At 41.8% G+C, this 24719-nt stretch overlaps 1 protein-coding gene across 3 annotated transcripts in view; it reads left to right on the forward strand.

The window, feature by feature from the left end:
- LOC112564660 (alpha-2C adrenergic receptor-like) overlaps positions 1 to 24719 on the forward strand; it is a 110974-nt gene that overhangs the window by 62645 nt on the left and 23610 nt on the right. For 2 of the 3 annotated variants that reach the window (XM_025239626.1, XM_025239625.1), the window contains one exon: positions 13439 to 13643. The gene's annotated coding sequence lies outside the window, so the exon portion shown is untranslated. Of the gene's footprint in view, positions 1 to 12544; positions 13644 to 24719 lie in introns of those variants that run through there. The other variant, XM_025239627.1, reaches the window with a different exon arrangement.

Here is a 24719-nt window from a genome sequence, read left to right on the forward strand (position 1 = left end):
ATAAATAGATCGGCGTTGCGCTTACAGCAGTGTAATGTCTGCAGAGTAAATTGGACTGGAACATTCCACCACGGCTTCGCTGTCCCCGGTGGTGTGTCTCCAAATGTCAAGACTCGCCGGCCAGGCGGAATGTTTGAGGACCGCCAGAGAGATTCTCAAACAGTCCACCTGAGAGATTTCTCTTGATGCAGTTCTCGAGGATTGTTGAAATCACTCAATGTATGTCTAAGTGCTTTCGTATTTTTCACATGGAGGTGGCAGATGAAAGTCTATCTGTCGGTCTGTGTGCGTGCTTGCAGACACAAGACTATTGTGAAATTACTGTCTATTGCCCCCCATCTATTCTCCGGATGATGATGATAACGAGAAGGAGAAGACAACGATGATGATAAAGAGGAGGATAATGATGAAGGTGATTTTCTCAACACGGAATGATAATTGGGTTGAAACAAGAAAACAAAACAATAGAATCTATCAGCAGGTTGAATTAAGTGCCAAAGAAAATTTTGCGACAGCGATTCTTGTTGCAGTCCTGCTGCCACCATGAGGACGTCGTTGCCCTCGTCAGCGAGAGCCAATGATTTCCTAATTGACTTGGACATCGCGGGATTCCCCATCAAAGCTGCCTCCTGCATACAATTGACTCTTTTGTACTCCAAGTCGCCAGTAGGGACTTGGCGAAGGGGACTTTCATTAACTTCCTTGGCTTGATTGCTTATCAGGAATAGCTGTAACGGAAAGAGCAGTTTCTTGTCCTAGGAAAGGATAAGGTATGGGCCACAAGTATTTAAGTGGAGGCAGCAATCGATTTCGTTTTAAAGCACAGAAGTGCTCGCCTGTCGCCCGTAGCTCTCGTGTCCCTCTTTTCCAAAGTTTTTTTTTCCCACATGCAGTGTGTAAGACACAAATCCTGAAATAAATATTCCTGTATGTCCCTGAGTACCTCGTACTAGATAGCGCTCCTTCTTAAGTTGCCTCCCTTTTCTTTTGTCTTTCTGTCTCCTCCCCCTCCTCTTTCTTTTTTCTATCATCTTGGGCCTGACGTACAGAGCCGGTGTCAGGATTCAAACCTGATTTATGTAAGCTGATTTATGCAAGTGAAACTGTTTCTTCTAAACTTGGGAGTCAGTAGGGAAATTCTGTTTAGTGCATGTTATCAATTTTGCTTCCAAATCCCAACCCCTTCCAACCGTGTCTCCTTCCCTTGCCAGCAGCTTCTCAGAAGACAGATGGGTTGGGAGGAGGGGAAGGTGTTAGAGAGAGAGAAGATTTGTGCGGCTTTACATGTTCTTGACTGAGGTTCAAAGATGCAAAGTTTACAACTATCCATGTAGAGGAATTAGTAGTATTTATTTACAATCCTGACCTCTGTGTTGTTGATCTCTTTTTTATGCATGTTTGTAGGTTCGTGAGGACAGAAGTAACAACAGTATAGTAAAAAAACTGCAGTGTATTGCTCATTTAGCATATAGACCTTCTCCATTTCTTTATGGTCATTAAAGTTAAAGGCGCCGAAGAATATCTTCTCCCAAACCCAGACGTCTGGCCTCCGAGGTGCCTTATTTTGGGCCTTGGAGTCCCAGCTTCCGGTTCACGTGATCTCTGAGGCATTATCTTAAATAACCTCTGTCCTTGCAGCTTCCCGTATTCGATGACTTTCTTACATTGTTAAGCCACTCTTGCCACAATCTTCCAATCCCAGGATGATCTCCAAGCAAAAGCACCATCGGCGTGAGGACGACACGAGGGCGTCCATCATTAAGATTTGACTGAGCCAGGGGATGCCGGGAAAACGTGGCTTGAGCTCTGCGACATGCTCAGTCTGATTCCGAGTGTCTTACCTCAGTAGGACACTGCCTACCTCAGACAGGATTTGTGTCTTGCGGGTTGGTGGCGATGGATTTCCTTGTCTGTGTGGCCAATCATGAGAGATTTTTCGAGGATTTCGTTTTCTTTTCTTCGTTTTCGTGGTCAGCAAACTGGGCGATTGTCTCTTAGTCAGGTCAAGGCGATTGAGCTGAAAGGCATGTGACTCAAATCTCATCGCGTCTTCATTTTTAGGATATTGTCACCGCAGATGAGTGGTGTCGGGGATAGAGGGGAATCTGCACATGAATATCTTACCCAAGTATTCAAAACTGCACGTAAAATATTTTTATTTGCTTTCACAATATCTACTATCACTACGACCACCACTGCGACTATTTCTTTTAGTTAATATCCATCTATCATCATCTTTGTTGTCGTCGTCATCATCAAACATCATCATCAAGGTTTAAAAATTAAATGAAAGTTTCAGAAACCACCCACATCATTCTAGTTCTTGGAGTATTCATCGGCCTGCCATTATCTAAACGCATTCAATACAAAGCCATCGTCTTCTATTATAAGTGTCTCAATGGCTTTGTCACCCACCTACCTCTCACTTCACTTGACATCAACACATCCACCTCGTTCTGCCCAATCTCTCCCGATCTCTCACGCCTTTGTATTCCTCGATCCAAACATATATTATTATGAATGTTTGAGAAGATCAGAACCAAATGACTGCATTCATTCTCTGCCGAACCTTCGGAAAAAATCCAAGCCCTTCGGCCAACACCCTACTTGGCATTATCCTTCAGTCCACTGATATAACATCTTTTTAAGTTCACCCCTATAAAAGGGCTTAAGGTCTGGAGGATAGATTCAATCAGTATTTTGTTCAGCTCCCACGAGGGTTCAAAAAAATCAAAGAAATTTCTTTAATCCACGTCTCTGCCGTGCCTTGTGGCTATGTTCGTCTTTTTCTTCCTCTTTACGGAAGAAAAGTTTTAATTCCGTTGAATTGAGTTTTCAAAGATTCGTGGAAAATACTTTCCATAATCTCCTCGAGTTTGGGTGATTACCACGAACATTTATTACAGTGTTAGGCATTCAGGAAGCACGAGCATCACTAAGCGGCAATACCAATAGAAGACAATATTTTTAGTTTCAGTAATAGCAAGAACAAATAAAAATATATAAAAAAGAAATAGGTGATTGCTTTGTCGACATAGTGTTTGATGTTCCAGTGTTATTTAGTTGAGCACGCAATGGTTATCAGATTTTGAACATTTGAAAGGTGCTCTAGTTACAAATTAAAAGTTAGAAATAAAAGTAAGAATAAAGTTCGCTGCCATGTGTTAAAGATTTCAACATGAAAAATATTAGCAACGAAAAAAATAAGGCAAGTGACAATTTCATCTATATATAAAATATAAAACAAACAACAAACTTACATCAAGAATAATCATGTGCGCACCTACAACACACACACCATAAAAAAACCCAATTGATGTGGAAGTTCAAAATCAGAAATCAGTCTCAACCCAGAAAGTATGGTTGGACTATACACTTCAGAACTGGACCAAGACCTATTTTTTCCAAGTTCAAGGTTCATGATTTCACCGGCATAGGTCTTGAGAACGAGGGGAGGATTTATTGCCTAAAGATTAGTGAGTGCAACTGCCGAGCAGAAAGTCGCTTATCCGGACCATTGGCTGGAATATTTTCTCAACTCAGTAGAAGGTTAGAAACCTGATTTATTAGACGATGTAAAGCCGGCGGAAAGCAGTCCACTAGAAACGGTGAACCACTATCGTTGAGTACCCTTACAGCAACTTGGCTTTGGGAAGCAAGTTGTCAGACGTAGATAAAGTTAAGATTCCTTCTTTTATCTGGTTTTACAAAAGTCGAACCAAATATAGGACCACGGTGGATGTGGTATTGCTGTTGGTGAAAAATGGAAAACGTTAAATATGACAGAGTTGTTGAATGAGAGAATAATAAAGCATCAACTTTAGTTGGTCACTACGGATTTCTTTACCATGAATTGTTAAAGACAAGCATTTATTTTGTATATTTATCGATTATGAGAAGGCATTTGATGAAGTTTTTACAGGGCTCTTCCCTGGCAAAAGCTTATCAATTCTGGTTTATGTAACAGAATTCTCGAGGTTGTAAGGGATATAAATTATACGTAAACTGCAAAATTGTTTGTGGAAGTTGTCACCTAGTTATCTAATTTATTTCACTGTCTCTGTGGAGTGCGACAAGGTAAATATTTTCCCCGCTACACTTTGCACATAAACTTTCCTTTATATAAAATAGAATGTTTTACAATTCTGCGAGAAACAGCAAGAAAGTCTTGTGAAAATGCCGATGAAGATGTTATGCTTTACTGCTGTTATGCGCTGATGATACTGCAATATGTATAGTGAAAGTTCACAAGATATTTTTTAAAATATGATCTAAATGCTATCTTTAAATATTGCTATTCGTGGAGGATAACAATTAAGGTTAACAAGACGAAATTAGGAAGCAGGATGATATTAACCAAATTTTTATGTTTTATGCGTTGGCTTTTGATCGATCGAAATCACAATAAAAATTAATTATCTTGTTACACTATAATCTTTATTTTTAGAATATTAAGAACAAATTTTTTCTATAAATATACTCATCTCTAATTCTGTTTTATTCGGTAAGATCAGTTACATTAAATTTTGTGTAAATTTATTTATAAAATTTCAGCGGAAAAAAGAACGAAAGATTTACGTGTATTTGCCTTCAGCAAACTCCTACGGAAATTTTGTTTGTTGAAAATGGTCAACCTGTGAAAAAAGTGCAAAAATAATAATAATTAACTTCGCATACACTAATTCAGTCATGTGCAATTCTGGGATTTTATTCAAGCAATCGTTAGAGAACTGAACTTGTCTGGCAAGCGGTCCTCATGAAGCTTCAGAATGCAAGTCACGAAGGAATATTGAGTTTGGTGTTCGATGATGGTTTGTGTAGTAATAACACTTACGGCCCCGTGTCTAGTTCGGTTCATGAAGGGACCGATGGAGATGTGGACAGTGTTTATTCCACTCTAGTTCACTGAAATAATCATACTGTCTGGACCACTCCTGCCGAGATGAGTACGAGGGCGTTGCTGAGACATCATTTGGATGTTTGTCGAGGTCAAAGCGACATGTTTTCCGTTTCACAGAATCCACCACCAGGGTTACCGTGCCGCAGCCCGATAATCTGGATTTTTGAGAGGAGGCGACTTCTGACGGTAGTCCCAAGGAAGCTACTCCTCCCACACAAGAACTCTCGAGGTTCCTTTCCGAGATCTCGCGTGACCTGCCTTGGGTCGTTACCCTCGTTATGAAGGGCCATCTCCTGACCTCTCTTTTTCCTCGGGACTCGGCGAGAGAACCTGACGAGATCGGCGTCGCAGCTTCTCCAGTCGATGGTGAAATATAATTGTGACAAGCCCCCGCCTCTTCCCCAAACCATCCCCTGATATCAAGGCGAAAATCAATCTCCCATACCTTGCGGCCATGTGCCTAGCGTCTCGCTTTGTCACTGGTCAGTTTTACGGGGATGATGAAGAGCGAGGCCGCATTTCCAGACGCTCTCCTCCGCTTGAGATGAGGCTAGCGCTCGCGCTGAAGTGTTTGGTGGGATCAGATTCCGCAGGAACCACAGGAAATTCGCCTAAAATTCATTCCAGCCTCGAAACGGAGGCATTATTCGCACAAAAATTTTGAGAGACGTGAAAGTGGACTGTCCACATTCATTTCTATTGCAATCAGTAAATGCGATCTGAATCATTCTGGGTGGGACCCTCGCGAATGCTCGCGGAAAGTTGCGATAATTAATGAGCAGACGACAGCAAGGGGACACTCAGAACAATTCCGCACCGCGAGATACGTCACACAGGTCGTTAACGATGACGTCTGTGTGGATGTGTAAGCTGATGCTCTCGTGGTAAGACGTAGCATGTAAGTTCTTGAAAACCTTGACCACTACAAGCCACGCATGCGCAATGCATTAAAAGTCGCGGAAACTCCCTGACGTGAAGACAGATACGTTGCTATCACGTTGTGACAACGTCGCATGGTTTATCATAGTGCTCACTTCAGCAAAGCTTGGCTATTTAACATCAAAGTTTACTCTTTCACACGTGGGTGGGTGTGGGCGTGGGTGTGGGGTGTGGGTGTGGGCGTGGGTGTGGGTGTTGGCGGCTGTGTAGGTCAATGGGTGGGTTGGTGCGTGCGTGCTCATGTATCTCGACTTCTCGACAGTGTAAGTCCCTGCGGCATTGCGAAGATATTCCTATCAATAACCCATTCATCAAATGGCAGAAAGAAACTAGAGTCACAGATGGATTGGCCTGGCTTAACTCGCCTGCCACGTGCAGTGGGGAGCACTCCAGTGGATGGATGATGGTTGTGTTCTCTTGTACAGACCTCTTGGTCTCACTCTTTCTCGCTGAAGAACCACTGACTTAATCACCTGTAAAAGTTATATACAGTTTGTTATATTTCCAAAGGTGGTTTTTTTCTACAAAGAAGATAACCAATCGGTCTGTGTTTTCTCGATCATGGAAGTCTTGAAGCTGCCTCTGTAAATATTTATATTTGTGGCTTAAGAAGACATCGACAAATTTTCGTCGCACATTGTAAACTGTAAAATAATAAAGTTATTTTCTCTAAACGCCGAGCAATACTATCTACCTTTACCTGAGATGATAGAAATATTGAGTCCGTAGATTGTCTGCCATTGTTTTAATTTGTTTTGTCACATGTATGTCATATGAGTGAAATTAGATAATTTCATATCATATCAAAACTATAACTATATATATATATCTTACACTCAGACCACCAAGTCCATTCTTTCCATTCATGTGCCCTTACAGCTGAAAACTTTTAGAATCGTCCAGTCCAGATAACAATTTTCCACAAAAGAAAAGTAAAATTTCTCCTGAAGTGCAAGATTTTGGCAATTTATTTTATTACAAATGCTGTAAAACTTTTTTCTGTGTATGAAAGGATATAAAGCCTGTAATCTTAGAAAAGCATCGCTCTGAGAAATGAGTTGTCTCCCCTTCACATTCTTAAGGGAAACTCTTCCTACAAAAACTTGACCCACGCTCCGGTCTGTGTGGAAGGTCCTTTACAATAAAAAAACAACTAAATCATAAGTGAAGAGACCCAATACTCCAGCGAGATGTCCAAAGCCAGTTCTTAATAACATTTTTATCTACTGGCAGATTTTTTGGCTCTTTCTAGTTTGTTTATGCCCCTCAGCTATCATCTATTTTTGATCAATGGTTCAGCAGATGTTACCGGTGTTCAACATGGAAAAAAAACTCCAGCAATAGGTGCAGCCAACTGATAGCTTACTTAAACTGTTTGTGTGCTGAAAAAATAAACAAAATTAGTTTACTCTTAAAAAAATGACCACAAAGGACGGAGAATAGAACATTGGGCAACATTTAGCCTTATGTTCCCACAAAAGCCTGTTGGTTTTAAAGCGATACATCGATATTGCTTTCGGTGTTCATTACCAGAGATTGATTACTCTCAAAAGACCTACAGGTCCTGCTGTAATTTGTCAAAAACTAATGGATCGAATCATTAATGGATCTCTTGGATGTAAAACGATCTTCCTTTCACCAGACTGCAAGATGACTTGTTCAAGGCAAACCTTTCTCACCCTACATGTAAGAATGACAATGCTCAGATTGCAGGATCACTTAACATTTGAACTGCTCTTCCTTAAAAGCTACAAAGCCTTTTGTCAGTATTGAAACAACTTTATTTCCATCATTTTGTCCGATTTCAAGGCAATGAAAACATCTGTGAGTCGCTAATCATAGAAACAGTCTAGCAGTGTAAGTGGCGCAGCCCGCAATATTTCTTCGGGAGTTAACCTTTAACCCGCTGTTCGAATTCACGTCAATCATCAAAGGAGTAACAGTAATTGTGTACGACCAGCTCCCCAGTCCTATTAATTACCTCCTTCTTTCTCACACACACACATCGGCCTAGTTCTCAAGTCTGTTCCACTTTAGTCCAACCTGCAGACCCAAGACACAATCACCAAGTTCCGCTTCCACGTGGCAGTCATGATTTTTCACCCTACATGTCCAAGCCCCAGTCCCAGGAGGCCCATCCCCCATACTGGGCCAAGCTCAGCCTCTCTCCCACTTAGCCCAAGCTGCGGTCCCATGCAGGATGCTCTCTCCCCCCCCCTTAGCCCAAGCTGCGGTCCCATGCAGGATGCTCTCTCCCCCCTCAGCCCAAGCTGCGGTCCCTAGCGACTGCTCCAGGACACAGCTGGGATCACCATCGGCACGTCAACTGTTTGTTCACTTGGCGTCCATAAACAGCCATGTGTTTTCTTGGCCACTTGTGAGCACGAATCACTCGACATCCTACATCAGGGCTTTGCTGATCACGGCTTTCTGGTGTATTTGATTAAAACTTAGCAGCCGACTGTCAATTGCTATTTATTTTCCCCCACCACCGCCACAGCTCTCCTCCCTGTGTGAGGGCGAGGCGAGGGTGAGGTCACAGGGTGAGGTCACAGGCGGTGTGTTGTGTCACGTGCAGATGACGCCTGGACTTTGTGAGTCTGCTCTTGCCTTGTACAGTCTGGTGGAAATTCTCAGCTGAAGACGAAGCTACATGTTTCTGTTTTAAGACTGTCAGAGTCAGGAAATGCTTGTTAGTGGATAAAGATGAGTGAGGACATTTCTTATTTACTTTTCTCTCATTGAAGTAACGACCACGAAGAGGTACGCGCGCGCATACACACATACACCTAACTAAAACAGATCTTCTAATCTTCATTCTTTATACTTTCTCTGTAGGATATCCTGGTCTGGTTTGCTTACATTCATAAGTACACATTCACTCATAGAGATAGAGAGAGACCAATAAGCCCAAACAATAAAGAAATATCAAGGGATGGAGAGAAGAAATCTGTATAGGAAAGATGCGCTGATCAACTGCCAGTTCCGGGTGATCATTATCAGAAGCTCTGCTTCTATTCTCTCCCCTAATTCGAATTCCAAGGGTTAAAACCTCCAGCAGATGTTTCCTTCCCTCCCTCACCACCTCCAAGTTCCTAAAACTACCTTGTGACACAATACCCTCAGGCTTTGAGAAAAACTCCTGACAGCATCATCCATCTTTCCAAGGGTTTCGCAACCTCCTGTGAAGTCATTCTTTCCGAGAGTTTCACGAGGTGTGATGCTCTTCCATCGTCCCAACGGCTTAAAATTAACTCTGACGTCATAACTTCCTTCAAAGGGTTCGACAACTCCATTTGACGTCATTCCCTCCTTCCAAGGGTTTGGAATTCTTTTCTCTTTCTTTTCCAGAAAGTTCGTTAACAATGGATGGCAATAATCGTTAAGCGAGAAACATTTAGATGATGACAGTGATAATTACGATGAAAGTTGTCCCTCACAATGAAAGCACTGAGTGCAGTGTAATGACAGCCAGTCGTGTTAGCACCAGAAAGACGAAATGTTTATGGGAGACATTCCTGGAAAAAAAATGGAAGAGTAATCATCAGAATTATCAAAGTTTCTAGAAGATTCGATGAAACTTGAAGAAAATAACAATTGCTTCGATATGCGAATATAACAATAAATCAAGAGAAACATGAAAAGGAGGAAGAGATGGAGTCTGGAACCCTTTTCTGGAGGGTTAATCCTCTAGAGGAGCTATATTCCCTAACGTTTTGGACGTGTGGCGCCATCTAGGAGGCTTTCCTTCAAAGGAGAGATGCCTTGTAACCTTGAGCCATAGAGAAGGGATGCTTTCGTCTTCGTACAGAAGCCTGCGTGGTTCTCTCCCCTGGTTCTGGAACATCATTTCTGAACATGTGCCCTATGACCTTTCCTCCTGTCGATTTTCTCTTTGAAATATGAGGCGCCACTGGGATGTATGGGAACGCTAAATTCGCATCTTGTTTTGGCGAAAACTGTAGTGAATATGAACAGACATCAAAAAAGGTTTTGTCTTCTGTCTTTTTACACCATCGCCGCTACTTCAAACTGACATTGTGACCTATTGCATCATAAATGGGTAAAAATATTTACTTTGTGTCAGCTGATACATTTTAACAAATGGAACGACGATTGACAGTGGTAATATGATCGCTTTTATGGACATTGAAATGTAAAATTACTGATTAGTACAGGGACAAAGAGTGCAGCGATACAGAGTAGGTAGTTCTTTAGTTTTCTGAAACCTTTCCAAATTTTACTATATATATACTAGATTATATTATTAAATATCTATAGTAAATTGTACAAAGACTAATAATATAATATATTTATAACTAAATAAAATATTTCATACATTTTCTGATCTTCTCGCATCGACTGCAATCGCTCAGAACTTCTCCCGCACCCACCGCCAACAAAAAATATTTTTTATCTGAACAACTTAATCAAGACCACAAATACAGAGATTACTGATAATATTTATGACACAATCAAGCATTGCACAATCATTCACTCCTACAGACATACAGCTCCAACCACTTCAGCCATTGTAGTGTCAACCCACAACCTCAGTACAGTGTCCAGCGCCATTACCTGCTCGCGTTGTAAGAATAAGCCTTTCACTTAAAGACCATTCATCTTCTGTTGAACGAATGCTCTATTTATAGACATTTGCTAGCAACAACACATTACAAAGCATTCTACCCCTTTTACTTGCCTCTTAGGGATCAGTTATTGAAGGTAGTCTCCCCTTGTATAGGTTATTAACGCCCCTGGCAACACAGTAAGCCCTTTGATTAAGTAGTCGTCTTTGCGTTGTCGCCCCTTGCCGTCCGACACTTTCTCGTTCACATTGCTGCGAACATCACCTCAATCACTGCGCCTGGGGAAAGTGGGGATGGGGAAGGTCGCAGACCCTCACAGTCCTCCCCCACCAGACAGCTCTGTGGACCTCGGTGAGCGCTGGTCAGGCCAGATGGCCTCTTCCTTCCCGGCCTGTCATCGTCTGTCGTGGCTGCAGACGCACATCGATGACACGTAGAGGAAAATAAATGCAAGCCTGAAGGGTAAGACTAATGGTGACCAAGGCAGACTGTGACAAGCTCGTCCTCAACTGCCTTTTGTTCAAAATTTAGTTTTCTTTGGTAAGAAAGTGGTTTGTGCGTGTGGCGGAGCTCAGAAAATATTTGAGGTCGTTGAAAGAAGACCCTGGTTAACACAAACATAGGGAAGTATCACAACTTTGAGAAACATAAAGTATCTAGCAGTATTATACTGTGATAAATTTGTATTCAAAGACCAGAACCGGCCATTAGTTATGAACCACTGTGCTGCCACTTTAGTTTCACCTCCGCTCAATACCTTGAAGACTTCTGTAAGCTGAAGCCTGTGTTCAGGGCGATGACCTCTAGATTGTCAACCAACTCCTACTTCCTGTTTCCAATTACAGGACATCCTCCACTCCAAGCTTCCTGTCCAAATGGCTAACTTACCCTGAATAACTGCGGTCCTAGGGAAACCCTTAGTGCACTGGTACTACGATCCGGGTACATGTCCACCTGTCTGGGTGTGATGCCGGTCACAGAGATAACCGTTGGTTCTACTTACTTTTTTAAACGTGGACGAGATGGTTAAATAATGCAGACATATAATAGTCAATTCAACTACAGTAGTTGACATTTGACCCTTGTCTACATGTTTGCTTTCAGTTAGTAAAGTTTGTTTCTCCGTCACATCAGCGTTCAGTCATTCGTTCACTCTCTCCCAGCTTACGAAACCAACTGTTATTTAAAATTTTCTCTTACGAGAAATAGAAATGCAATCTATTTTTATGCAACTTTTCTTAAAATCATTAAATGAACTCGGGTTTTCCCGAGATTGCAAGGATTCTCAGCTCCCGAGAAATTACAAACATTTATTCTGCTTTCGTGCTCAAATTTGTCTCAATGAGAAGCCTCCTTTTTAGGGAGAATGAAAAAAAATGCCATATCCCTAGGGTTCACCCAGCATTGCTTAAAGAATTTTGTAAAGTTTTTCATTCTCCCAATCCAACTATTTAAAATTTCGTTCGTTTTGGCAAAAACAGCCTTGCCACACTTCTTCCAAAATCTTATTGCTCTTCCTTGTTGTTTTTTTTGCTGGAACTCAAGCATTCCTCATTGGCGAGAATTGTTCTCTGGAATACTATTTGGATTTCGAAGGTGCTGTCCTGTGTCCTCAGCAACGACGAAATTAAAGTGAGAGAAAGGAGTGAAGAAGAAGGGAAAAAAACTCAAGTATCGATCCTTCACGCCCGAAACAACTTTGTAATGATATTTCTGGCTTCTTCCGCGCCATGTTGTCGAAACCCTTGGCATACCGGAGCTTGTTGTCCTCCCTGGCTAATATTTTGTTAAAGGGACATTATTTTTGCCCTGGAAATTCGATCCCCGAACAGTATGCCTATTTTCACGCTTTCCCTCAGCCCCTTATCGCGTCGCGTTGGTCACGTGCTAGTGCGCATGCCCGTGAAATGAAAGCGGTTTGTTTGGCTAACGCTCGTCGCTAGCAAGGACGGTGTCGCCCCCTGGGAGAGCGCAAAGTTTACTGTCATCTGCTTGATATTCTGTCATCAGGAACGCTTTCTGATATTCCCCCTTGCTTAATGGGTTTCATATTTCCAATCTGGACTTTCATTATTCAGGAATTTCCCTCGCGTCATGTCGGGCACTGGTTCCCCGGGTCTCGGGGTAAGTGAAGCACTCAGCAAACTCGTCCAAGCACCTAACACTTTCAGACGTTGAGCGATGTGACTGCTTTTGGATTTAGAAGCAGGGTTAATCAAAACTTCCAGACGCCAGACTTTTAAAGAAGAAGGTGAGAAAGAAACATAATGAAACGTGGACAAAACCAAGAAGCTAAAAATAATCTGGAAACACCCTCGAAACGTTGGCGGCTAGTGGTCAGTCATGCGGAAATTCTGTCGTAAACCTTTTTTTTCCCTCAGGGGCTTCGAAGCAAAACAAAACATTGAAAGGTGAATGGGTGGAACATTTAATAGTGACCTTAGCTACCTACTCTGTCTCAGGTCCTTCCTAACCTATGGTGCGCTCTTGTATGATGTATTACTATTAGTTAAACCCAGAGTTTCACCTTTCACCTCCCCCAGGTCTCCCCCTGCTCCTCCCACCCACGAAGCTATTTTAGGAGCTGCACGTGCACAGTATGCTCAGTGTTGCAATGTTGTTCCGTCGTGTTCAAGTACCTCGTCGCTCTTCTCTTTCGCGAAATTATTCCGCCGCACTTCGAGATCTTTGTTGACGAAAACAACAGTTCTTCTGTCCGTCAGTGATCACGTGAGGGAATTTGCATGCCAACTGCAGTCATGTGATGCGCATATGATGGGTTTTGCTTGTTCATGTTGACAAAGAATTCACTCCGGGGATATGCTATTTAGCGGGAGACATTTGGCGGCCGCGTGCGATGCTAAGCCTTTAACACGGATTGCAGGACCACCAGCGCCCTCTAGACTACCACTTCCGTCACCATTGGCGACATCTAGCGATGACGTTACTCGCGAATTAACTCGTCGCTCTCGGCGCTGACGATTGTCATTTCTTTTGTTTTCCTTTTCAGGAGCAAATGGGTTAACCCTGTCTGGGCACCGCGGACCCAACAAAAACCGCCAACGGAAAGCTGGCGACAAACAAATCTTGTTATCGTCTGCTGATAACGGCGAGGACGAGTCTTGTCGTCGTCTGCTGGTAACGGTTCCTGGAGGAAACTGCCACTGCCTTACCAACCAGTCCTCGATACAGACCCCTGGACCGTGAAGACAGAGGTATGTATGTACATTCACATCTTCCTTTCAAGAGACTACTCCATTCTATTCCAGAAACCAAACTCTGCATTCTGTGTGGATGGATGGTACTGGATGCAGAGTGGCCAAATGAGGTTTGAAGAAAAACCTTGTTGAATTAAACCCGCCCTGGTGCTATCAACGGTCTTGTTGTCTCCCCTTGCGGCCGTTTGTCAGCCCGCGGCTAAGCTCCCCTTGCTCGGCCATTTGCAAGCAGCCAGAGCGATAAGACTGTGGAGCAACGAGCTGGTGCCACTGCCCACCCAACTCGAGATTTTTTACTTTACAATTTCATTTTCCAATCCTCGTCCCTTTCCTTCTGCATTCTTGGCTTTTCCTTCTTCTCGTATTGTCTTCTGGATTCTGCTTTCCTTTCTTCCTTGTAGTTGTTGATGTCAATAATGTCCCTGTTGATGTTGTTGCTATCTTCTTATCCTTTACATTCTTTACTTATTTGTTTTTTATTTATTTTTTCCCTTTCTTCATCTCTTCCTTTCTCTGTTTCTATATTTTTCTTTCTCACTATTTTCTATTCCTGTTTGCCTTCTGCTCACCTTCCATCGTCTTTCCTCGTAGTTCGCTTCAGAGAATTGCGAAGTTCCTTTTGCCGATAAAAGAAAACTTTTCACAAATACTTTTTTCTCCAGATTGAAATTAGGGCTGTACAACGACGCGAGTTTCCGTAAATGTATTTAATTTTAAAATTATAAGAACTTATTTCTCTTTCATGATAATTGCCTGCAGCTGCTTTAGACATAATTCATGAATTTAAGTGATTACTTTCGGACAAAAATACTCGAGTCTGTTCAAGGAGCGTGTATTGATGCCCACATTTTTGTAGCAGCTTTTTCTGGTGGACTTTACATAGCAGTAATTTTGTACTGAAAATAGAGTTCTATTCATTTCTTGTCTGTTTTCTGATTGCACAATCTTCCTTTTTTTAGGTTTAGATAAAAGAATATTTCATTACAAAAGCAGTAGACATCAGATTCATCTATGAACTAGCGTAGGCGAATGTTTAGATAAGCTTACAAAGAAATGCAAAGAACAAAGTATTAAAATGAATGTGTAACCATCTTCTGTATAAAGTTATTCATTTTCTTTATCTTCTTGTCTTTTCTTTCTGTCTCACTACCCTTTATTTGTTATTTTTACATTCATTCACTTGTTTAAATTTCTTGGGGGGTTCGTTCTTTCTTTCGTTTGTTCTTTTTTTTTTCTTGTTTTTTTTTTTTTTTTGTTCTTTAATTTTTGTTCATCCATTTATTATTACCTTTGATATTTCCTTTCTACCTGCCTTTGAGTCAGTGTACAGACGATTGACCACCCGGCGCAGCAGTCTTCTGTGTGAGCCGACAGTCTCGTTGATGTCTCGTCACAAGTCTGCGAATCTCGTAAGCGGTCTTGGTGCTCCCCATCCCGATGGCCGGCCATTTTTCAAGCTTAAAGCCTTCGTCTGTCACTACTCAGCTCAAATACTCCGAGTTCGATGCCGCTTCAGGCTCATGACTGATAACTCTAATTTTCCGCTAATGCTACTGCGGTTGTCGGCCATTACCTTGCGAGTTGCCTCCCTCATCTGCATGATGGAGACTGGAGAGACCCGAATGAATGAGAAACTCAACTCAGAACACTTCTAGCTGTAACAGTCCTGTCTTTTTACTTTCCTAAAGCTTTGAATGTTTTTGAATGTTTAGCTTTGCTTTCTCGCTATTTCATGATTGCAGATGTCGCCTACAAATTCATAATAATGGCTGTGGAGATGATATTGTAAATTACAAACCCAGGAATTCTCTTTTTCACTTCCTGGTTCTGTTGATCTTCGTCGCTCGTTTTAATCGATAATTTTTGCAATCAATCACTCCTACTTCGTTGATATTCTTGCTTGGGATTGTCGGACATCAAATGCCTGTCTGCCTAGCTTCAATCTCAATAGAACTTCCAGCGCCTCACATAGTCTTTTTCGAATGGTTTCTATGGAAACGAAAAGCTTGCTTCGACTTCGGATGCCCGCCTTAATCACTCTGAAGTTCTTTAAAGGCTGTTCCTCTCTTATTTCATGTTCAAAGAAATCTTTCAGAGCTATAGTTGGTCTCTTGGGAGCTGAGAAAGCGAAAAGGGAAAAGAGGAGAATTTAATCACAAAGCTCCCTCGCGTAATTTTGTTTTTCAAGAACCGCGGATGCATTCTGAAAATGGATGTTTTCTGTCAGAGTCTGAAAAACTGGTCCGTTTTAATGAGCTTAGTAAAGATAGTATTATGTCTGCAACTAATTTCGATCGGTGAGAACCGATGCCATTTTTATCTCCCCTAGACCACTTACTTCCCCTTCAGTTTCCTTTGTGCTTTTAGAGGAGCTGCCTCTTGGAGAGAATGGTGTACTGCCGACCGGTGGTGCTAGACTGAAAAAGGCTCTTGAATTGAGCGATTCCACTAAACAGCAATATGTACCCCCTTCGGAACCCTGGCAGATAAGCACTTTTGTCTGGTGTAGAGCATAAATAAATGCGACACTTTCGGAAAAAAAGAGCTCTTAAGAAAACTTTTGCCGCAAGATGCTTTGGGCTCTCGAGAATCTTCTGAAGGAATCCTTAATGTCTGCTGCTGTATAAGTTTCCTTTTGTGTGTGTGAGAGCCTGCATGAAGGAAGGTGCGCGAGCAAGGCTGGGTGTGGGTGAGCCGAGACCATTCAAACAGCTTAGCAGCGACATTACGTAAAAGTTTCGGCTAGCCTGAGATGGCTGGAGGATGTTGAGTTTGGACATTTAATGACCATACCACGTCTAAGGTTTGATAAATGGTTTGAAGTCGGTGTTAGTGATTTTCAAACCTTCTATTATCTGGAAAGGTTGAGCGGCAAGTCGCATCTTACAGTGTGAAGCAGCCTTTAAATCTGGACTGTAGTCAAAACGGATGAAAAAAAAAATATTATATTAAAAGCTTAATCAAAATATAAAGGTGATAATTGCCGTTGAAAAAATTCACTACATGTTAAGCTTCTGATTTGTATTTGCTGGTTCTGTCTGAGATGTCGAGAACAGTCATTCAGAAAGTAACCAACGCTCGTTCTTCTCTCCGCGACCAGCAGACACATGAATGGTGTGATGTGGATTTAACTACTTTGTGGACTTGATTTAAACTGAAATATTTATTTTTTAACCTTTATTTGCTTTATATTAAATCACTTCTATCCTATTTCCAGGTTTAAATATTTTCCTGACACTTCAAGTTGATTAAAGCTATTGTTATTCGTATATTTTTTATTTTCGCACAAAATTCTTTTTTCCAGAAACGTTGGAGTCTGGATTATTATTTATGTTTTAGAAAAATGTCGTTTGTCATTTTACTGTAGTTCACCGATCATAACCTATCGTATCAGAACTATATCATGATGTGATGCTTGGACAAAGATGATGTGGCTCTAACCTTTACCTAAATACTTCCCAAGTCTCGTGCGCGTCCTGTCTGCCGAGCGGGAAACTCGTCACGCGAACAAGAATCGTGTAATGTGAATCCTGATGTGAAAAAATATGATTCCACTTCAACACACGACCTTTCAAGGCTTTCAAGCAATTCTGCGATGTGCAATTTCCTTTTTTTTTTTTTCACTGTTCCACTCACTCGCTAACTTCTTTCCCTGGTTTCAATTTATTCTTCGTTCGTATTTTCCTATCCATATTTATGCCAATACATTTTTGCTTTTTGAAATCGTTCTTAGTATATTGCTTATTGTTTATAATATCTTTTGATTTTTCGTTGTTCGGGGCTTTTTCAATTTCGCACTCTTCATCGTGTTGTTTTTATCTATTTATTGGTTTCGTTGAATTTTCGAAATTCGGGAACTCTGGTATCTTTATCCGCTTATTGAAGCTCGATTGTCGTGTTGGCAGGAACAAGCTTTGTCCTCCTCCCTTTGGCACCAGCATCAATGATGCAGTAGGTGCAATAATCCACCAGGGGGCACCAAAGAAAGCCCACGTGACACCCTCAAACATGGCTGGGGGATGGAAGGGATGACTGGGGGACGGTTTTAAGACGATTGGAGGCGAGGCTGTGACTGGCCACGCGCTGCACCTCCCCGAGGAGGTAATGGCTCAATGATGATCGTGAATAGTTCATTTATCAAAATCTTGTGTCCAGCCCGTTGCAGCTGACTGTGGAGGACTTTCTTAATTTTCTTCCCTACCTGCTCTTTTTTTTTCTTTTTTTTTCGAATGGTAATAATATTACCATTACGATGACGCCTGGCTCAGCGTCCAATCAGATTACCGAGTCGATGACAGATGAGATCCTCTTCGCCTTCGTCGAATAAAGGTTTGCCTCACTTCAGCATTGTGTATGTGTAGGGATCACACCTCTTGACTTGCATCCTGAAGGAATTAATAATGATGGAGGTCACTTGTATAGTTCATCTGTTTCCCGCACCTACAATGAGCTCAGTGCAGCTCAAGTCAACAGACACAAACTTGCAGGATGCAATAAACTAATGAATTTACACGCAAACATACATGTGCCGAATAATTTCATATTGTCTACACCCGTCAAGAAGAGCTACAGTCTGGAAACTGTGTTTTAATTCCCTCAAAATGTCGTTTATTTCTGGTGAGTATAGAAGGAAGTTGATGATTTGTATACAGAACTTGAACACATGTACACAAGTTCTCAGGTGTTCCGGTAACTGAAGGGTAAATACATCACACCATCTAGTAAGAGTTGTTGGCCTGGGTTCAGGTCCCGTCTGTAGCAAAAGTATTTCTATGGTTGTGGTATCGTCTTACTGGACTACTCAGCGATGGTGTGGGCTTCGTTAGAACTTGTCACACATCACCTGCAACTTAACTTGGTCGGCTTTCTGATGTCGACTTTATTTAGAAAGCTAAACTTCGAGAAGGTGAGGATGAGCCATACATCCACATCCTGCTTGAATCAACTCGTCCATAAACATCTTTTCCTCTCTCGCCATTTTCAGTGGGGTTTTTTTTTTATTATAGCATCGTCGTTTAGAGGACCGCAGGAATCTTTTTGAAATAACAGTGAAGGTGATGATGAGGCCCCACTATCTTTCAGAAAAGTGAGGGTTGGCCCCACCGACCCAAGGAGGAGGCTGCAAGCTCAGAGCTGGCGTCTTCGTCAGACAAAGACTAATCGCCAACTATAACGACCCCCGTGGAATCCATTGGACTGGAAGACGAAATGGCTCTTGTTTATCGCCCTCGACGCGAGCGTGGACCAAGCGCATGATGTCTGCTTGACTTCTGCTTCGATCGTCCAAATTGGGCCGGCGACATCATTTTCGCACTCTCTGACCTGTCGTGACCCCTGTGACGTAGCCCTGTCAGCAACGGCCCTAGAGCTGCTGCTGCTGCTGCTGTCGGGTAGTAAAATGCTTCATTCCATTTACCACCACCTACCCCTCTCTTTCACGCTCGATGTAGGGTGTGTGTGGGGTGTGTGGGTGGGTGACCGGCATTAACTGCCCTCCATTCATTGCAACAAATAGAAAACGACACACTGGACAGTTTTCTTTGGCATGAGAAATGGAGGTGATGATCCCCTCTACCTTTACCAGATAGTATGTGGACACCAATCCCACGCTGGTGGTCGTCCTACAAAGCTTAGCGGACTGCCACAGAAAATATTACAGTTTGGTGCTGAGACTGTGTGCTGATGCGTGCAAACCTGATAATGTAGTAAACCTCACTTCCAAACTCGCAGAACCTGGAAGATTTTTATGAATGGAACTCTGCTTTTACTGTCAACAGTATTGCCCTTCGGAAAAAACGGTAAATCTGCCAATGATCGAAGGCTAGAGAACTTTCCTCTTGAATGTCCAGAAAATGCATTGGAAACAATCATTTAACCGGACTATAATACAAAGTCCTCCAAAAAAAAAAATAGAGTTCCATTTCATTCCTTAGAGATATCTCGCTCACATTAGAGACCAGTTCCTACCTACACTTGGAGATCATGGTCCTGGTCGCACTTCCATTGAAGACCAAACACCTAGATGCAATTACATTAAAGATCAAGTGTCTTGGTGTACTAGTCACATCCTGAAAGAAGAGTCCTGAATTTTCTAGAATGATTGCCAGAATAGTTCCTTTTATAAAAATGGTTCAGCAGCACACATTTTGTAGTATTATGTATTGTAAACCTCTAGAGATGAGTTTCAATGTGTCTCGTGTTGATCGTAAGCTATTTTATCTTTCACTCCAAATATTTTTGTGGAATAACTAAAGAAAGCTGTGAGTATTAGCATAATGCTCTTTTCACTGTCGATAATCTAGAGAAAAAAATGGCGCAAAACGTCTTTCTAACGATAAAGACTTTTGAATTCATTTTGAAAATGAAAGGCTTCTTCTTGAAGCTTCTTCTCTGTAGTCCGTCCTCCAAAGGGTTCTTTGCTGGCTTGAAAGCAGCTTAAAATGAATATTGGCTTTAAACCCTCAAGATTACGAATAATAATCCTTCTCTGATTATTTTATTAGATGTTGGAGATATTGATTAGCTGGGGAGGGTGGATATTAAGATGTCGCAGTAAAAATGGCCAAATGATGTTTTATATTGGGTTCAAGGTTTTGGGTGGTTTTGAGGAGGACATTTCTGTAGAGAATCGTCAGACTCAGCAAGTAGAAAGATCAATTACTGGATTTTTCTACAGGGTCAATATTCAGCGGGGCTTGTTAAAGTAAATCGAAAATAATTCAAACTCGAAAAACTGGATCAAAGAATCCGTTGAATGCGCCATTGTAGGGTTAAGTGGACAGGAGATCAATTTTATTAAATTGGAAAAAAAGCATTCATGCTTGGGATCTGTGTCAAATTCCAGTAGTCGAAAAAGACTTGTATTGTCATCTGCTTTTGTGAGTGTTTTTGCTTTTCGTGATATGCTGCCATTACTTGAATTTGATGATTATTTTTTTAACCAAGGAATAACTTCTGGGGCAAACGTTGGAAATGTTTGAACTCAGGAATGCGGAAGACGATGGATTGACAACGATCTCTTCTTCAACATTTTTTTCTGTTAATTTTTAGTGAGATATTGCATTAAATTTTCAATAAATTTCTTTCGGAATTTTCTTGAGTATGTTTTTACATCATTAACTACCGAAGCTTTCTATTGGCTGGATTCGAGATTCTCCTAAGGATGATTTTTCTGAACGTTCTATTGGTTGAACTCCATGCTGAGTGCTTTCCATTGGTTGAATTACTTGAGGTAACTATTGTTACAGTTTCCGCTCCACCACTTTCTTGGCTATTTTTTGTTTAACCATTTCTAGTAACATTTTTAATGTTTACAAATGTTCTAAACGTTCTTCTGTTTACTTTCTACTGGATATCACTGATAGAACTGCTTTCCTAGTTTCTAATTAGACAGGTTTCTTGAAGTTTCGTGCCTTTTGCTAAAACCGTACTATGATCAATTATATTTACAAATGTCAGAGTTGTTCTTTTCGTGACAAGTGTAAGACACACGAAGAAACCATACTTAGGAAATACCAACACCTGAATGATGCATTTTGTAATCAGTGGTTCAAAAATTTATACCGGATGATGGCAAAAAACCTCAGTTGGAATAATTCCATATTTAATCCCAGTAACTATAACAGCGCAAGAATATACAGTTTGGATACAGCGGGCAGAGACGAGACACACACGAAGTGGTTCTGATGAACTGTCTGATGTGTTTGGCTGCCCGCGCCACCTACATCTTTATACATCACTCTGTAGTCTACGCCCCATACCCGTGATTTATGTTTCTGCCTATACCACGAATTCCTAATATTCACACCTCCCCACTAACCACTTTATTAGTTCCTTCTTCGTCCGCCCATAACTTTTCTCTTCTCTCCATGGAACGTGGCCACAGCCCGTCAGCCCCTTCCTCTGCCATCAGCCCCTCGGTCCTTTATTCATCCTCTACTATCTCTGTTCATTTCTCTGTCTTCCTAGTTCTCTTTCTTACTGACTCTAGACACACACACACACATATGATCTAATTATTTGCTTACCTATTTTTAACCGATCGAACATTGTCCAATATTTGACCAAGTTGGCAAAGTTGCGGGTGGATGTGACAGAAAACCAACATTTGTGAGGCGACCGTGCAAAACCAAATATCTCAATGACTACAGGGTCCAGGAGACAGGCGCTAGTCATGTTGGTGAGACCTGGTCCTCCTGTTCAAGAAGGTATAGAACAAGGAAGGAGAGATATGATATTAAAAAGAAAGCTGCGACTTGATCAGATCACATGACACTCAAGAATCTATTACCAGCAAAGCCTGAGTACGATGAGAATATTGCGCCTTGTTCAATAAAAAGGCTTTGTGAGAAAGGAACCCCATGTTACCAGGTTATCAAAAAGGACAGCAGACTACCATTTCTGCAGCAGCGAGCAGGTTAATCTTGCCTGCGATGCTAACGAACTTTCTTGAAGAATTTGGAGTTCCCACATCGATCATCATCAGCTTAAAAACACAACACTCTCCCCCCAGTGAGGATCAATGATGCCGCTCTTTGATGTCTGGAGATAATAAGAGACTGATGACATGAGAGGCAGGGGATGAGACATGAGCACAGTTGTGACATGACATGAGAGCAGAGGTAAGAACTGACAGGTGAGGATAAGACAGCCCAAGCTTAAGGACCAGGTGATGAGAAGAAAGTCGGGTGAAGGCGTGAGAACCGGGTGGAGAAGCTCACAGCTCAGTGGACGAAGCATTCACATAAATTTTCATCACCACAATAATTTTCCTGTTTGTTTATGTTGTTCTAAAAGATTATTCTCTAAGGTGTAGTTTCTCTGGCGATGAAGTGTCCGTCGAGACGCCGATTATCCGCAATTCATTCAAACGACAGCTGGGGTCTCTCGTTATTTTTCAAAGCATCCCGATTGAAAGAACATTTTCAGTCTTCCTCTGATAATATTGGTTTACAATATTGCAGAAGCTTAAAGGTCTAGTTGGGTGAAATTTTAATGACTTGGTAAATCTCAGAAAGGTAAAGAGCAAGGTACTGAAGATACTTTTTCGCCAAACTGAGAAATACAACACAAATATCGGGATTTTACATATTTTATATACATACGTTTGTGCTGTAAAGAGTACAACCAATACAGGAGCTGGTTAGGAGTATCTGTCAACAAAAGTGAATACAAGAATGTAATTTTTTTTCTTTAAGATTTGAAATTACGAATTTGAAATCGCAAAATTTTACAAAGCATTGCCTGAGTGTAGAACATTACTGTGTCCTTTCCTTTCAAATCACATGACCGACCGTTTCAGAGGTCCCCCAACTAAAGGTGCCCATTCAGTTTGTTCATTAGCTCTTAACGTCCCGCATTCTGCACTGAAGCTTTAACAAGAAAGGAATAAAGAATTTTGACCGATAGCAGGGTTGCACGCAAGCCATCCACGCCAGTGATCACCGTCCGGAGAGCGTGAAAAGACGAGAGGAGGAGAGAAAAGACGAGAGGAAGAGAGAAAGGACCTCGGCCAAGATTTTTTTAACGTCCACTGAAGCATTGTGATGGAAGAGCAGAAGCAGGCTGGAAAACCTCCAGGAAAGAGGGAGGGTGTGGAAAATGTCACCGCAACTCATTTGTGGCCAAGCTATCGACGCCCATCGGAACCCCCGCCATTGCTGGCCGCTTGCTGCTGCTGCTGACAACTGGTATTTTTGTCATGGCTACCGTTTCGACATCATGTCCAATCAGAATTTTTTACATCCTTCCTGTAATGTTTTAACAGGATAATAATCGACTGGAGCGATCTCTGTCTGACTTGACAACTAACAACTTGACGTGAGGTGCGTTGCTTGCATGGTTTTTGCCTCGGGTCTTGGGTCTCGGGTCTCTGGTCTTGGGTTTGATTTCCCCTTGTTGTGTTTCACGGTGTCAGAACTAAGGTTACCACAGCAGTGCAGTCCAGCCCGCTCCACATCCAGAGATAAATTTTGTCGGAAGGGAAGATCCGAACCCACTAAGATTGTTTTGGCGACGTTGTTGTAAGGTTCTTTCCTCTAAACAAGTTTGAAGCTCTTGAACCTGTTTCTTCCGTCGCCTGGCAGTGATTTGAGTTGTCTTAATCTCTAAGATTGGTCCAGAAACTTCTTTATATCCATGTTCCTAATGATGGCCTACAAAAAGTGGCCGACTGATGGATTCCATTGAATTAGTTAGCATGCATTCGCCACCTCTATAATTTGTGTTGGTTTACATCAAAAAATGTTTTGAGGTTTGAATTTAAGTGCTCTGCAAGATAAATGTTTGTGTAAATGTACATTGCAGTATATGCTGAGAATAAGTTTGCTTGCTAGATTTATTCCACGTGACAAATCATTGTTAATTTTGGTCAAAATTATTTTCCTGATGTTGAAGCTGATGATAAAGAGAAACAGGAGGACTGAGTCGCTCCGGTCAACCACTCGAACCCGCACAAAAATGGAAAAAAAGTGTCATGGTCGAGACAGGTACACAGATTCGAAGATACGGGGATTTAAAACTTGTTGAAGCAGACAGCCTCATCTGATTGTTGGATAGAAAAAAGTAAGTTTTTTTTCAGGCGACAAGACCGAGATGAAAGAAAGAGCACTGACTTTTCTTTTGGACTAGAAAAAATAAATTTGAGAATCAGATTAAGAGCGCAAAGACGTGGAAAAAACATAGAATATCTCTAAAATACAAAAGAGCGGTCTGATTGACATCCACTGCTGTGTCAGTAGAGAGAAAAAAACTGATGATTCTAACGATGATAGGAAGGCGTGAAAGTTGACGACGACAGCGTGAAATTTTGAGCTTTGGGGTTGGTTGCGTGCGAAGACATCTGCCTCCCACAAAATAATCACAAATGATTTTGTCAGTCTGTCAGCTTCTCCTGCAAACACCGTGCCATTGGACATGCAGCGCCCCCTGACAGGTTATTATGAAAATAAACCGATCGGCACGAAAAGACAACTGAAGAGCACGCTGACGCTCGTCTCTCTGACGGTCCTGGACATCTGACGGCCATGTTTTTACTCTCACATCTTGTGTCGGCTTTGCATAGAGAGAATAGTA

The sequence above is a fragment of the Pomacea canaliculata genome, linkage group LG5 (genome assembly GCF_003073045.1).
Source record: "Pomacea canaliculata isolate SZHN2017 linkage group LG5, ASM307304v1, whole genome shotgun sequence".
Lineage (NCBI taxonomy): Eukaryota > Metazoa > Mollusca > Gastropoda > Architaenioglossa > Ampullariidae > Pomacea > Pomacea canaliculata.